General features: G+C 39.6%; 1 long non-coding RNA gene across 1 annotated transcript; it reads left to right on the top strand.

Annotated features, from left to right (window-relative positions):
- Positions 1-2,016: 2,016 nt before the first annotated feature.
- On the top strand, positions 2,017-6,615 carry LOC122813298. Its single transcript, XR_006366657.1, has 3 exons — positions 2,017-2,098; positions 4,194-4,335; positions 6,431-6,615. It is a non-coding gene; the product is annotated as an uncharacterized LOC122813298 (long non-coding RNA).
- The last annotated feature ends 8,155 nt before the right edge of the window (positions 6,616-14,770 follow it).

Below are 14,770 nucleotides of genomic sequence, written 5' to 3'. Positions count from 1 at the left end.
GACTTTATTGCCAAGGAGGACACAAGGGTCAAATGTGCAATGTGAGAATAGGCTGCAGACATCATTAGATCATTCAGTGACTGTGATTAGGTAAACTGGATATTAAGTCAGCATTCTGACTGTTATTCATCCAAGAAAAGGATTGACCAAGATTTTAGTTATCTTTTAGAGAGCACTTGTATTTCAACATTGCCATACCAATGGGATGTTCTGTCACTTATGGCATCTTTGAATTATTCAGCACAGTGCTACAATGGCACTGGAAAAGGCCATGAAACAAGCAGACATACATTACTTTGATGACTTTCTCATCATCGGCAAAGGTAAGCAGAATGCCAGGACAGGCATGGACGTTTTCATTGAGTCAGTAACAACCTTGGGGTTCCTCAGGCTGAGGATGAGGTAAAAGGTCATTCCTGGTCAATCACATTTTCAGGGCTATAAATAGACATAATCAGCCAGCCATTCAAGATGTCTCTAGACAAGCTACAGTGTCTAGAGTCTGACATTGACTTTTTTCTGCAAGGGGCAAAAGTCAGATTGTCAGATCATGTCACAGAATATTTAAAGTTTGCTTGCAGAGATATTCAGCTAGGCAGAGCATTCACAAGGTCATTAGCCAACATATTCAGATGAGGTCAGAAGAAACATCAATAGTTTCCCACTCCAAAAAGATTGAAAGTGGATCTGAGGTTATGGAAGACATTTTTGGGTCAATTCAGAGGGGTCACTTTATGGTCAACAGACAGTTTTCTTTTAGACTCCCTACAGCTTTTCATTGATGAAGTAGCAGGAAAATAAATGGGTGGCTATTTTAGTGGCAGATGTTCTCATTTGAATGGCTGTCATCATGGCCAAAAGGCAGTCAAGGGAGACAAAACCTCACACCACAAGTTCCAGGCCAGATGAATTCACTCAGTTTAGTACACAAATTGATTTAAAAAAAAAAAAACTTCTGCAGTAAAAATTAACAACAAAACTTCAAACTCTTATAGCATTAAGAGCAAGTAACACTTCTCAGGTGCCTCGGCTTTCAGAAAAGTCTTTTCAGAGGGTCTATATCAGATCATCGAAATGGTTCATTATCGAATGCCATAACATCGAACTGACAAACCCGAACCCTAACAATATTGAAACCTCAAAACAGCAAATTTTTTCCCATAAAACACACACACACCACAAGCACACTAAAAAGCAGCAATCCACACACATACATTTAAAAGTTACATCTAACCCTACAATACACTGCACATACACTACTATCTATCCACTTACCTTAACCCAGACCCTAACCTTAAGGTCCGTCACTATCGCACACTCACCTCATCCGTGCCCTAACCCTAACTCACTTAACCCGCACCTAACCCCAAATTCTCACTATTGCACACTCACCTCACCCGCGCCCTACACCTAACTCACTTAACCCATCCCTAACCCCAAATTCTGTCACAATCACACACTTACCTGACCCATGCCCTAACCCTAACTCACCCAACCCGCGCCCTAACCCAAATGTCCTTACAATCACACACTTACCATAACCTAACCTGTAACTTTCCACTGCATCGCTGAACACAGCAAAGCCACAATGGCCAACCAAATTCTTTCCCTAGGAAAGAATTTGGTTTTGTGGTTTTGTGCAGCTTCGCTGTTTTCAGCATTCGTGATATTGGGTTCGATATTAGATCATTCGAAATTCTGCCGTTTTGATGATCTAATATAGACCCCCTTTCAGAGTACATTTTTCTGCTGGTAAGCATATACTTAAATACATGCATTTGATCAATTAAATAATCATCCAGTTAAGAATTCACTAAAAAAAGCCAACATTAACTTTTACCTCCACATCCAAATAATTAATATTCCAATGTCCTTTATTAGGTGCACATCTCAAAAATGGTGTGGTTGAGTTGATAAAGTCCATAAAGTATCCCAAAACTCTAAAACCTGCCGCATCTGGCCCTCGGTTGTGTTTCCTAGACCCCTCTTGTAGTGGCTACCTGCCCAGCAAATAAACTCCAGTAAAGCTCCTCCAGGAAAAGGGAATCTGACTCTGCCACCATTCACTAGGCAGCACCTGCTCTAAAACCTGCCGCATGTATGTACTTTTAGTACCATTACTTGTTTGTCACAAGACAACGCTCTGCCTCGTGGCTGCCAGCAGCTTGCCTTACTCAACACCCTACTCTCACCAGTGGCCGTTTCTATTTTCCCACATTTTTTCCTCATTTTGACTAGCCTGTACTGGATAGCTATTACAACATACAGCCACTAGATGGCAGTATAGGTCTGCTTTCCCCTCTCTAGTTGTATTCCAGTCTTTAGGGAATTCACTTCTCTAAGCTTACTATCCACTCCCTTGAATTTACCTCAAGTAATCATATCTGTCCTACCCTGTGTTTCGTTCCTATTTTCTTAGCTATCCTGACCTATTTATACTTGCTTGGAATTTCTGCTCTTTCATTTTTAGCCTCCTATCTCTCCCGCTACTTACATCCTCCTGCTCTTCAAACACTGACCCCTGTAGTGTTTTGACACTATTAACCTTTACTCATTAGTTTGTAACTCTATCTGGACTCACTATATTTCTACAGACTCTATCGAATCCATCCTTTTACATCCTACTATTTTCCTTCTCCACTAGAAGGGCTCAGCTAACCCTGGGAGTGGTCCCAAACGGGCTTACTGATTGTTTTTCTCCTGGCTTTCTTTCTCCTTGGTTATCCTTCTACACACTTATTTCCCCTCCTACTAGCTACCTCTACCACCAGTCCATCTTTACTAGGTTCTAGCTCCTCCCCCCTTCCGTGCTTAACACTTTTTCCCCTCTAACCAGTCATCTCTACCACCTGTCCATTATTCCGAGGTTTTGCCCCTTCCCCCCACAAATACCTACCCGCCTACAACTTTTCCCGCTCTGATATCTTTATATAGTCCCCAGTAGGCGCGGCGCCATTTTTAAATATCCTCTCCTAACCTATTCTGCTTGTCCTGCTTGCTGCTGGTCTGCCCGTAGGTGAGTGCATGTTTTCTATGGTAAATTGAGATATTGAACCTGACAAATACTCTGTTGTCCTCTCTTATCAGCAGTATTGCTGTAAACTGTTGTGGCACACTGTTTAGGGATTTTGAGTGCCGATACCTATGAATTGCATAGATCGCATTTTGCCTCCGCCTAGCCTATGGTGACTGTTTCTATTTACATTACTCCAAGTCTACTATTTAACCTGCATTTGTAATTAGAAATACGAGTCGTAGGACTTCTGTAATGTACTGCTGTTGCAAGTGAAACGTACATGCTGACATTCTGTGTTGTGTATTGTTAAAGTGTTTTGCCTCGCAGTTTTGATGCGTCAATAGCACAGTAAATCCATTTGTTACATATCTCTTATTCTTCCGAACTGCATTTGTAATTGGAAATACGACTTCTGTAATGTACTGCTGTTGCAAGTGAAACGTACATGCTGACATTCTGTGTTGTGTATTCTTAAAGTGTTCTGCCTCGCAGTTTTGATGCGTAAATAGCACAGTAAATCCATTTGTTACATATCTCATATTCTTCCGAACTGCAACATCCGTTTCATGTTTTCGGCTAAACCTTGCTGGCGTTTGAGCGTTGAGGCGAGCTGTATACTGTACTCAGTTTTAAGACCTCATGCTCGCATGTGGATACAATATTCATGCTAAGTTTCTACCTGTATTGAAATTGGTATTTTTAATAACCTCAAAGATAAGGATAAGTTTCACAGAATTAGTAGAAATGTAGTTTTATTTCTTGCATAAACTGTTGAATATTGTAGCCCTTTGTTTGTTTGGTACCTTCTCTCTGTGTGTCTCTTTCCCTTACTATATCCTTCACCTTACTTCTCCTCTCGCTCTTAGCTATCCTGACTTATTTATACTTGCTTGGAGTTTCTGCTCTTTCATTTATAGCCTCTTATCTCTCCCGCTACTTCTTAGCTTCAGCGACGATTGTGTGTTGTTGATGCAGTACCCTACGCTCCTTCTCTGACTTCCTCTTTCATGTTGGTGATTAGCAACCGATGTGGCATTGCCTTCTGCACTTACTTATTCTGTCTTTCTGACTATTTCCTCAGCCCCTCTTCTCCTTGCTAACTTACAGTTGTAGCTTTACAGTGTAACTTGGGTTGCTATAGTCGCTTGACTAACTGTGTGAATCTTTTTCCTTACAGCTGGCCCTCGGTTGTGTTTCCTAGACCCCTCTTGTAGTGGCTACCTGCCCAGCAAATAAGCTCCAGTAAAGCTCCTCCAGGAAAAGGGAATCTGACTCTGCCACCATTCACTAGGCAGCACCTGCTCTAAAACCTGCCGCATGTATGTACTTTTATTACCATTACTTGTTTGTCACAAGACAACGCTCTGCCTCGTGGCTGCCAGCAGCTTGCCTTACTCAACACCCTACTCTCACCAGTGGCCGTTTCTATTTTCCCACATTTTTTCCTCATTTCGACTAGCCTGTACTGGATAGCTATTACAATATACAGCCACTAGATGGCAGTATAAGTCTGCTTTCCCCTCTCTAGTTGTATTCCAGTCATTAGGGAATTCACTTCTCTAAGCTTACTATCCACTCCCTTGAATTTACCTCAAGTAATCATATCTGTCCTACCCTGTGTTTCGTTCCTATTTTCTTAGCTATCCTGACCTATTTATACTTGCTTGGAATTTCTGCTCTTTCATTTTTAGCCTCCTATCTCTCCCGCTACTTACATCCTCCTGCTCTTCAAACACTGACCCCTGTAGTGTTTTGACACTATTAACCTTTACTCATTAGTTTGTAACTCTATCTGGACTCACTATATTTCTACAGACTCTATCGAATCCATCCTTTTACATCCTACTATTTTCCTTCTCCACTAGAAGGGCTCAGCTAACCCTGGGAGTGGTCCCAAACGGGCTTACTGATTGTTTTTCTCCTGGCTTTCTTTCTCCTTGGTTATCCTTCTACACACTTATTTCCCCTCCTACTAGCTACCTCTACCACCAGTCCATCTTTACTAGGTTCTAGCTCCTCCCCCCTTCCGTGCTTAACACTTTTTCCCCTCTAACCAGTCATCTCTACCACCTGTCCATTATTCCGAGGTTTTGCCCCTTCCCCCCACAAATACCTACCCGCCTACAACTTTTCCCGCTCTGATATCTTTATATAGTCCCCAGTAGGCGCGGCGCCATTTTTAAATATCCTCTCCTAACCTATTCTGCTTGTCCTGCTTGCTGCTGGTCTGCCCGTAGGTGAGTGCATGTTTTCTATGGTAAATTGAGATATTGAACCTGACAAATACTCTGTTGTCCTCTCTTATCAGCAGTATTGCTGTAAACTGTTGTGGCACACTGTTTAGGGATTTTGAGTGCCGATACCTATGAATTGCATAGATCGCATTTTGCCTACGTCTAGCCTATGGTGACTGTTTCTATTTACATTACTCCAAGTCTACTATTTAACCTGCATTTGTAATTAGAAATACGAGTCGTAGGACTTCTGTAATGTACTGCTGTTGCAAGTGAAACGTACATGCTGACATTCTGTGTTGTGTATTGTTAAAGTGTTTTGCCTCGCAGTTTTGATGCGTCAATAGCACAGTAAATCCATTTGTTACATATCTCTTATTCTTCCGAACTGCATTTGTAATTGGAAATACGACTTCTGTAATGTACTGCTGTTGCAAGTGAAACGTACATGCTGACATTCTGTGTTGTGTATTCTTAAAGTGTTCTGCCTCGCAGTTTTGATGCGTAAATAGCACAGTAAATCCATTTGTTACATATCTCATATTCTTCCGAACTGCAACATCCGTTTCATGTTTTCGGCTAAACCTTGCTGGCGTTTGAGCGTTGAGGCGAGCTGTATACTGTACTCAGTTTTAAGACCTCATGCTCGCATGTGGATACAATATTCATGCTAAGTTTCTACCTGTATTGAAATTGGTATTTTTAATAACCTCAAAGATAAGGATAAGTTTCACAGAATTAGTAGAAATGTAGTTTTATTTCTTGCATAAACTGTTGAATATTGTAGCCCTTTGTTTGTTTGGTACCTTCTCTCTGTGTGTCTCTTTCCCTTACTATATCCTTCACCTTACTTCTCCTCTCGTTCTTAGCTATCCTGACTTATTTATACTTGCTTGGAGTTTCTGCTCTTTCATTTATAGCCTCTTATCTCTCCCGCTACTTCTTAGCTTCAGCGACGATTGTGTGTTGTTGATGCAGTACCCTACGCTCCTTCTCTGACTTCCTCTTTCATGTTGGTGATTAGCAACCGATGTGGCATTGCCTTCTGCACTTACTTATTCTGTCTTTCTGACTATTTCCTCAGCCCCTCTTCTCCTTGCTAACTTACAGTTGTAGCTTTACAGTGTAACTTGGGTTGCTATAGTCGCTTGACTAACTGTGTGAATCTTTTTCCTTACAGCTGGCCCTCGGTTGTGTTTCCTAGACCCCTCTTGTAGTGGCTACCTGCCCAGCAAATAAGCTCCAGTAAAGCTCCTCCAGGAAAAGGGAATCTGACTCTGCCACCATTCACTAGGCAGCACCTGCTCTAAAACCTGCCGCATGTATGTACTTTTAGTACCACTACTTGTTTGTCACAAGACAACGCTCTGCCTCGTGGCTGCCAGCAGCTTGCCTTACTCAACATCCTACTCTCACCAGTGGCCGTTTCTATTTTCCCACATTTTTTCCTCATTTTGACTAGCCTGTACTGGATAGCTATTACAACATACAGCCACTAGATGGCAGTATAGGTCTGCTTTCCCCTCTCTAGTTGTATTCCAGTCTTTAGGGAATTCACTTCTCTAAGCTTACTATCCACTCCCTTGAATCTTCCTCACGTAATCATATCTGTCCTACCCTGTGTTTCGTTCCTATTTTCTTAGCTATCCTGACCTATTTATACTTGCTTGGAATTTCTGCTCTTTCATTTTTAGCCTCCTATCTCTCCCGCTACTTACATCCTCCTGCTCTTCAAACACTGACCCCTGTAGTGTTTTGACACTATTAACCTATACTCATTAGTTTTTAACTCTATCTGGACTCACTATATTTCTACAGACTCTATCGAATCCATCCTTTTACATCCTACTATTTTCCTTCTCCACTAGAAGGGCTCAGCTAACCCTGGGAGTGGTCCCAAACGGGCTTACTGATTGTTTTTCTCCTGGCTTTCTTTCTCCTTGGTTCTTCCCGCTCCGTTCGCCCTACGGGCTCACTCCGCTCCCCTACCCTACCCCCAATTCCCACCCACCCCCAGGGGTCCTAGTCTTATAGCTCTACAACCACACCCCTTTCCCTCCCATCCTATCCCTCTTCTTCCCGCCAAATTGCTACCAAGCCTTAACACACCCCTTCCACTCCCCCCATCACTTTCTTTGCCCTGCTACCTAAATTTCTTACATTACCTTTCTCCCTTACTTATACTTCTCCTTTTACCCTACTCTATCTTCTCTACTCCAATCATTCTTTATTCTCTCTAGCATCCAATTCTTTTTTCCTACTTTTCAAAAGATTTACCACCTCCTCTCCTGCTTAACATACTCATCCTCTCTCGCTTGTACTTTCCTCCTTCCTCCTCACTTCTCTGATAACTAAATAATGACTCCCTACATACCAACTTTGCCTATACTCTCAATCTTACTCTTGACCACCCTTCTCTCCACATACCATCTCACCTTCTTTGAAATTTCACTTAACAACTATCAAAATGCTTCACAAAAACACACTTCTACTTTATTCACTTTCACATCATACTCTAATGTTAATTCCACCCCTAGCTATCATCTACCTTTATTCCACAGGCTACATCACCTTACCTACCTCCTACAATCAGACAAAAAAACAAAACCTCTCACACTTCTAAAGAGCAATCTTTTAACTAAACTAGTTAATCCTACCCTACAAGACGGGGACATCCACCCCAACCCTGGCCCTATCTCCCCTCCTCCCCAAAACTGCTCACCTAACTATAACAATAACTTCCTCATAGGGCACCTCAACATTCAAAGCATACACAAGAAAATACCCTTCATCCATGCCCTCTTAGATATCCATTCTTTTGACATCCTTTGCCTCTCTGAAACCTGGCTAAACCCAGGCACAAAAGACTCAGAGATTATACCCCAAGGTTATAATATAGTAAGACATGACCGCTTAAAACGTAAGGGTGGTGGAGTAGCAATACTTTTCAAAAATCAACTTAACATCTCTACCCAACCAGCATGTCCAAACCAAGATAGCAAAATAGAAGCCATCATTATTAAACTCCAACTAAATGCCAAAAAAGCCCTTTACATTATATGCGTGTATCTTCCTCCAGGCAACAACATTCCAATATTAGAAGACTTTCTAAGCTGGGTTTCTACTACCTACCCCCAAGAAACCATAATTCTTGGCGACGTTAACATAGATTGGAACACTATCAATGATGACAATCCCTCCTCTCATATTAACCTACACGGTTTCACCCAAACCATTACCTTAACTACAAGGGTCCATAAGCCCAGTAAGAGAGAGAGTATATTAGACTGGATACTCACAAATAAAGTCAACAAACAGTATAAAGTAGGTACTATGCCAGACGATGTCAGTGACCACTCCCTAACCTACATTACTAGACAAAAATCAGAATGTGTCAACCTCCCAAATACTAGGCTAATTCGTTCTATCAAGCATTTTAACATAGACCTCTTCCAAGCTGAACTGAGAGCATGCAATTGGAATTGCTTAAAATCACTTCCCCTGGAGGAGGCAGTCTCATATTCAATACTACCTTCTTATCCATACTTGATAAACATGCTCCTGAACGTTCTATTAGAGTAAAAACCAAAACAGCCCCATGGCTTACCAACAATACTAAAAACATCATTCAAACTAGAAACAAAGCATGGACAAAATGGAGATGCCATAGACAAAACCCTGATTTAATTCTTTTTCGCCAGCTTAGAAATTTAGCTAAAAAATCAATAATCTCTGACAAGAAAAAATTCTACTGTGAACTTCAGGAAACTCATCTTAACAATTCTAAATACTTCTGGTCATCAGTAAATAGACTTCTCTCCCCAGGAATTACTAAAACTCCATCCCCACTTAATGCTGACCCAGAAACCCCTCTCCAGACTGCTAATGCTTTCAACTCTTTTTTCTCTGAAACTATTCAATCCCTAGCCAAACAAATGAACACCAACAACTCTTATATTCCAAATAATATAGCTAACTCCTCCTTTAACTTCTCTCTAAAACCCATATCTACTTCTTTCATATATAGACTCATTCACAAACTGAAACCTTGCACCCCTTCTGCAGACAAGCTCCCTTCTCTCTTCCTTCAGAAAGCTGCCAAAGAAATAGCTTACCCTATATCCTTACTTATAAACAGAACTATCCAAGAGGGAACCATCCCTGACATCTGGAAAATCTCTTATATTATCCCACTACATAAAGGTGGTAACTCCCTTGACCTTTCTAACTTTAGACCTATCGCCCTTCTCTCACCCCTAGCAAAAATCATGGAAAATGTATTCATCAGCAACTTGTGCACTATCTCTCTCTTCACAACATAATAGCAAACTGTCAGCATGGCTTTAGACCTCACCACAGTACCACCACTGCCCTTCTTTCCTTTGTAGATACTATCAACAAAAATCGTAACAACAATACTCTCTCTTCCGCTCTCTTCATTGATCTCTCTAAAGCTTTCGATATGGTCAACCACTCTCTCTTAATCAATATTCTTGAATCTCTCTCTTGTGACAAATTCGCCATTAAGTGGTTTAAATCTTATCTTAACAACAGACAACAAGCAGTAATATGGGAAAACCATATCTCATCACTCTTGCCCATTTCCATCGGAGTTCCCCAGGGCTCCATTCTTGGTCCACTTCTGTTCTCTCTCTTTATTAACGATCTACAGACTGCAATCCCACAAGCAACCTGCATACAATACGCAGATGATTCAACCCTTATCTGCTCGGCACCATCCCCTACAGAACTGATCTCACTGACCCAAAATACCTTTAATTCCGTAGAAACATGGTTTTCTAAACGGTTTCTCCTTCTAAATGCCAAAAAAACAAAACTCCTCCTCTTCTCCCCACCACTCAGTCCCCCCCTTTAAACTTTACCATTTCCTCAAATAATGGTACTCTCATCTCACCTGATCTCACTACAAAGCTTTTAGGAATAACCATTGACAATAATCTCTCCTTCGATCAGCACATTAACAACAACATCAAGTTAGTTAACAGAAAAATAGGATCCCTTTATCGCATCAAACCTTTTCTAACCCCAGCAACTAGAATCAAAATTGCACAATCTCATCTTTTATCAACTCTCCTATACGCTTCCCTATTTATACAAACCTTAAGAAAAGTAACCTCAACAACCTTACAGCGTGCTATAACAGCTTAGCTCGCGCCACTAGTAACCCATTTAGGACCCACCATTGTCTAAACCTAAAACAACTAGGCTGGCTTGAATTTCAAAACTACCTTATAATTCCTCAACTCACTATTGCCCACAACATTTTATACCTACCTGACAACACCCCAATACTCTCTCAACTTCTAATCCCTTACAACAATCTCAACTCACTTCGCTCCTCTTGTAAACTCATGACAAAATCTATAAAGGCAAACAACACAGCAGGTGTTTCTTTATTCACTAACACAATAGGTAGAAGTTGGAATCTCCTACCTAGTGACATAACTCTGACCACATCCCTGCCACTTTTCAAACAAAAACTTAAACACTACTTCCAAAATCATTGGCTGTGTTCCTGCAATACACCTGACTAACCATTTTCTCTTACCCTGTTTCCCCTCCACTCTTTTCTTCTCTACCCTCCTCAGTTTTGTTTCTTTCACTGTTTTGAGATTTAAGTATGTACTTTTTGTACAATTGTGTATATTTAATGAACTGCTTATTGTAAACTTGTTTCTTTTAAATTATCTTTCCTTTTTTGTAAGATCTGATCTTAGCTTTTATCTTAGAGTAGTAAATTTTTTATGTAATGTACTTAGTATATAGTGGAGCTTTTCTCCTCGGGCCTCTGCTGAAAATGGACATGTATCCAGCCAGACTAGCCCGGTCAACAAATGTAAAATAAATAAAAAAATAAAAAAATCTTTCAGGGGCCTGTCCCAAATGATACAAAATGTCATCCAAAAACTGTATATATAATACCACATATTTTCAGTAGTCAGCAGGGAAAAGAAATTTTCTCTCCCATTTTAACATCACAATATTAGCAAAAATTAGAGCAGAGGCTGCACCCATTGTCACACCATTCTACTGCAGAAGAAATTGCCCTTCAAAATAAATGTAATTATTTTCTAATACTAATTCCATTAAGGTGTTAAGAATATTAATCAACTTTTGGGGTAGTTTGGTACTTTCAACCAAAACTTCATTAAACCACACCAACCCTTCAGTGTGGGGTATCACACTGTAAAGGTCTTTAACATCAGTTGTATAAAATATCATTGTTTTATTATATGTCATTCATCCTAACTTATTAAGAAAATCCCATGAATCCATAAGCAAATGTTCCAATGGCTGCATTACTTATTTAAGTTTAAAATCTATATACTTAGCTAAAGGGTAGGTCCTAGATCTCCCTCCATTGACTCTAGGTCTAAGTCGGGAGTCCCTGATACACTTGTGTATCTTTGGTATACTGAATATACTTTTAATGTGGGCAAGACAAAATGGAAATTTAGAGAGTATATCTACATATCTACGAGCACTAATATGATATAGCCCGTAACAATAAGAACAATGCCCTATATAGGCAGATTTCCCAGTTTAACAATCATTCTGTTTTTTTTGGGGGGGGTTAGACAACATTAACAAACACAATCAAAAGAAGTCCCACCAATACCTTGGATAAACGTTCCTGCTAGTAAAAAGATAGAAGTATAAACATAAAATACAAAGGCAGGAACGAAGCAGGGTCTTCTTTCTTCACAACAAAATTTATTCCAACTAAAAAACCGGTCAGGATAAGCGCTTTCACTCAACAGAGCTTCTTCAGATCAACATTATACAGACCAGTTGTGTTAAGAACATTAAAAGCATTTTCAAAAACAAAATGCCCTATCACATACTGCAACCAATTAAGCTAATAAATGTCTCATTATGCTATTAAAGTAACAGCAGTATATATACACGGTGTAAAATAGGACATATATATATAACCAAACTGAATACAGATGAAAATACAAAAAAACATCTTATTAAAAACTATGTATGGTATTAAAATACAGATCTGCTTAAAATAAAATAATATTATAGTATAAGACCTGCATAGCCTATCTAAAAGGCAAGGATAAAAATGAAAAATGAACAATACACCAAAGAGAAGATTATATTCAAAGGTAGGTCAGGGAACATAATATGGGCAAAATGAAGAATAAACAATTACTAAAATTTGGTATTCCTACGTTTTTTCAGCATAGGTTTAATAGAGGCCCTTTCGTTGAGGCCCAATCCTCTATCTGCCCTTAACCTAACAATCCATTGACTTTCCTTACTCTCAGTGTGATTTCTAAGGTCTCCTCCTCTAACATTAGGGGTAATGGCTTCAAGGGCTCTAAACTTGAAAACATGTTCATCTCCTAACTTGGAAACATGTTTAGCTAGTGTATTATGTTCAGATTTCTTCTTGATGTCAAATAAATGTTCTCTAATCCTTTCCCTGAACTGTCTGTTAGTCTTCCCTACATAAAATGAACTGCACTTCTGGCACACTGCTAGGTAGACTATGTTGGTGGTCCTACAATGGGCATATACTTCCGTCTCAAACTTCTGATGTAAGTCTGGATGCCAAAATGTCTTATTAGAATCTATAAATGCACAGTAATTACAGTTCCCACATGGTTCTGTAAAGCCAGCATCTACCATATTCCCCTTTTTCCTTGGATAACATAACAATCTCTTAAGATTGTACTTGTTTTTGAAAGTAAACTTAGGTCCTTCACCTACTATATGCCGTAGTTCCTCATCTACACAAAGGATAGGCCAATGCTTCTGTAAGATGTTCCTAAGCAAATAATGATCTGAGGTATATGGAGTAATAACCCTAACACTAGGTATACCCTTTGGTGTTAGTTCAACTTGACTAATTTGCGGTCCAAAATATGGAGCTGCCCTACCTGATCTTAATTCTGATAAGTTAGTCAAATTGCGTTCTATCTCATTACTATTATATCCTCTATCAATAAGGCGTTCTCTAAGATGATTCAATTCTTCCATAAAACCTTCTTCTGTGGCATTAAGCCTAGATACCCTCATACCTTGACCTTTGATGATATTCCTGAAAATGTATGGAGGGTGCATACTAGTTCTAGTCAGCAAGGTGTTATAATGGCAAGGTTTTCTATAGACACCTGTATTAAAAGAACCACATGCCAACTTCTCTATATATAAATCAAGGAATACTACCTTCTGCTCAGAGTATTCAATCGTAAACTTTAAGAACCCTGTCAAGTTATTAAGCATAGTGTGGAAGGACAATAAAGTGGCCTCCCCTCCTCTCCACAAAAGGAACACATCGTCAACAAAACGACGATAGAAAATCACGTGCTGTCTATATTCAGTACTCTGAAAGAGGACTTCACCTTCCCAATATGCCAAAAACATATTGGCATAGCTATTAGCGCATGGGGTACCCATTGCTACCCCATCCTGCTGTTGGTATAGATGGTCCTGAAAAAGAAAGATGTTATTCTCTAAAATTAGTTCCAAGAACAAGCCTATTAGTTCTATTTGTACAGCAGAGTAATTGCTATGACTCTGAAGGTAATTAGAGATATACTCAACCCCTAAGGCATTAGGTAATACTGTAAATAGGGATTGTATGTCCATGGTAACCAAAATCAGATCTTGTTCTTCATGGACATTCAAACAATCATAAAGTTCAAGCAAAAACTGTTTTGAATCTTTAAGTACTGTTTTATTATTAGAAAGCACTGGTCTTAAATGTTTTTCAACATACACTGACAGATGCTCAGTAACCCAACCCTGCCCAGAGACTATGGGTCTCATAGGAGGCTTACTGGCATCCTTGTGTATTTTAGGAAGACCTTGGATCTCCGGGATGGTGGGAGTGATAATGTTAAGATAATCAAACAATTCTTTGTCTATGGTCTTACCTTGAAGCATATCTGACAATGAATAGTAAACATAATTAATAATATCAGATACCTCTTGCCATCCAATCTCCTTATAGAATCTATCATTAAGTAGATCATACATAGCACTATGATAAAAGGGAGTATCCATAATGACTACCCTACCGCCTTTATCGGCTGGTCTTATTACAATGTAATCAAGTGTTTGTAATTGTTGTAAACTTCTCCTCTCCTCAAAGGTGAGGTTACCTTTCCTTCTCTGTGACAAGTTCCTATCTCTACTAAAGTATTCAACTAACTCATCCTCTGTCATTTTCAAATAAGCTTCTAAAAGCGGATGGTGAATAGGGATGTAACTACTCAGATTTTTAAAACGAGGTAACTGTTCACTATGACTCTCAACCACACCAGCAGTATTGGCCTGATTCCTAAACTGTAATTGTAGCATCACATTCCTACAAAACAGTTTCAAATCTATTACTGTATCAGTAAAGTTGCTATGACTACTAGGAATAAAGCTGAGGCCTTTATTAAGTAAGCTTTCATCTGCACTAGATAAAACGTAACTAGAAATATTATGAACTAAACTATCTGAGGATTCAAGGCTCGAGGACAACTCAAAATTCACC

This window comes from Protopterus annectens, chromosome 1.part1, assembly GCF_019279795.1.
Source record: "Protopterus annectens isolate FY-2018-M chromosome 1.part1, PAN1.0, whole genome shotgun sequence".
In the NCBI taxonomy this organism is placed as follows: domain Eukaryota; kingdom Metazoa; phylum Chordata; order Ceratodontiformes; family Protopteridae; genus Protopterus; species Protopterus annectens.
The sequence above is the reverse complement of the archived record's forward strand: the minus strand, read 5'-3'. Positions and strand labels throughout refer to the sequence as shown.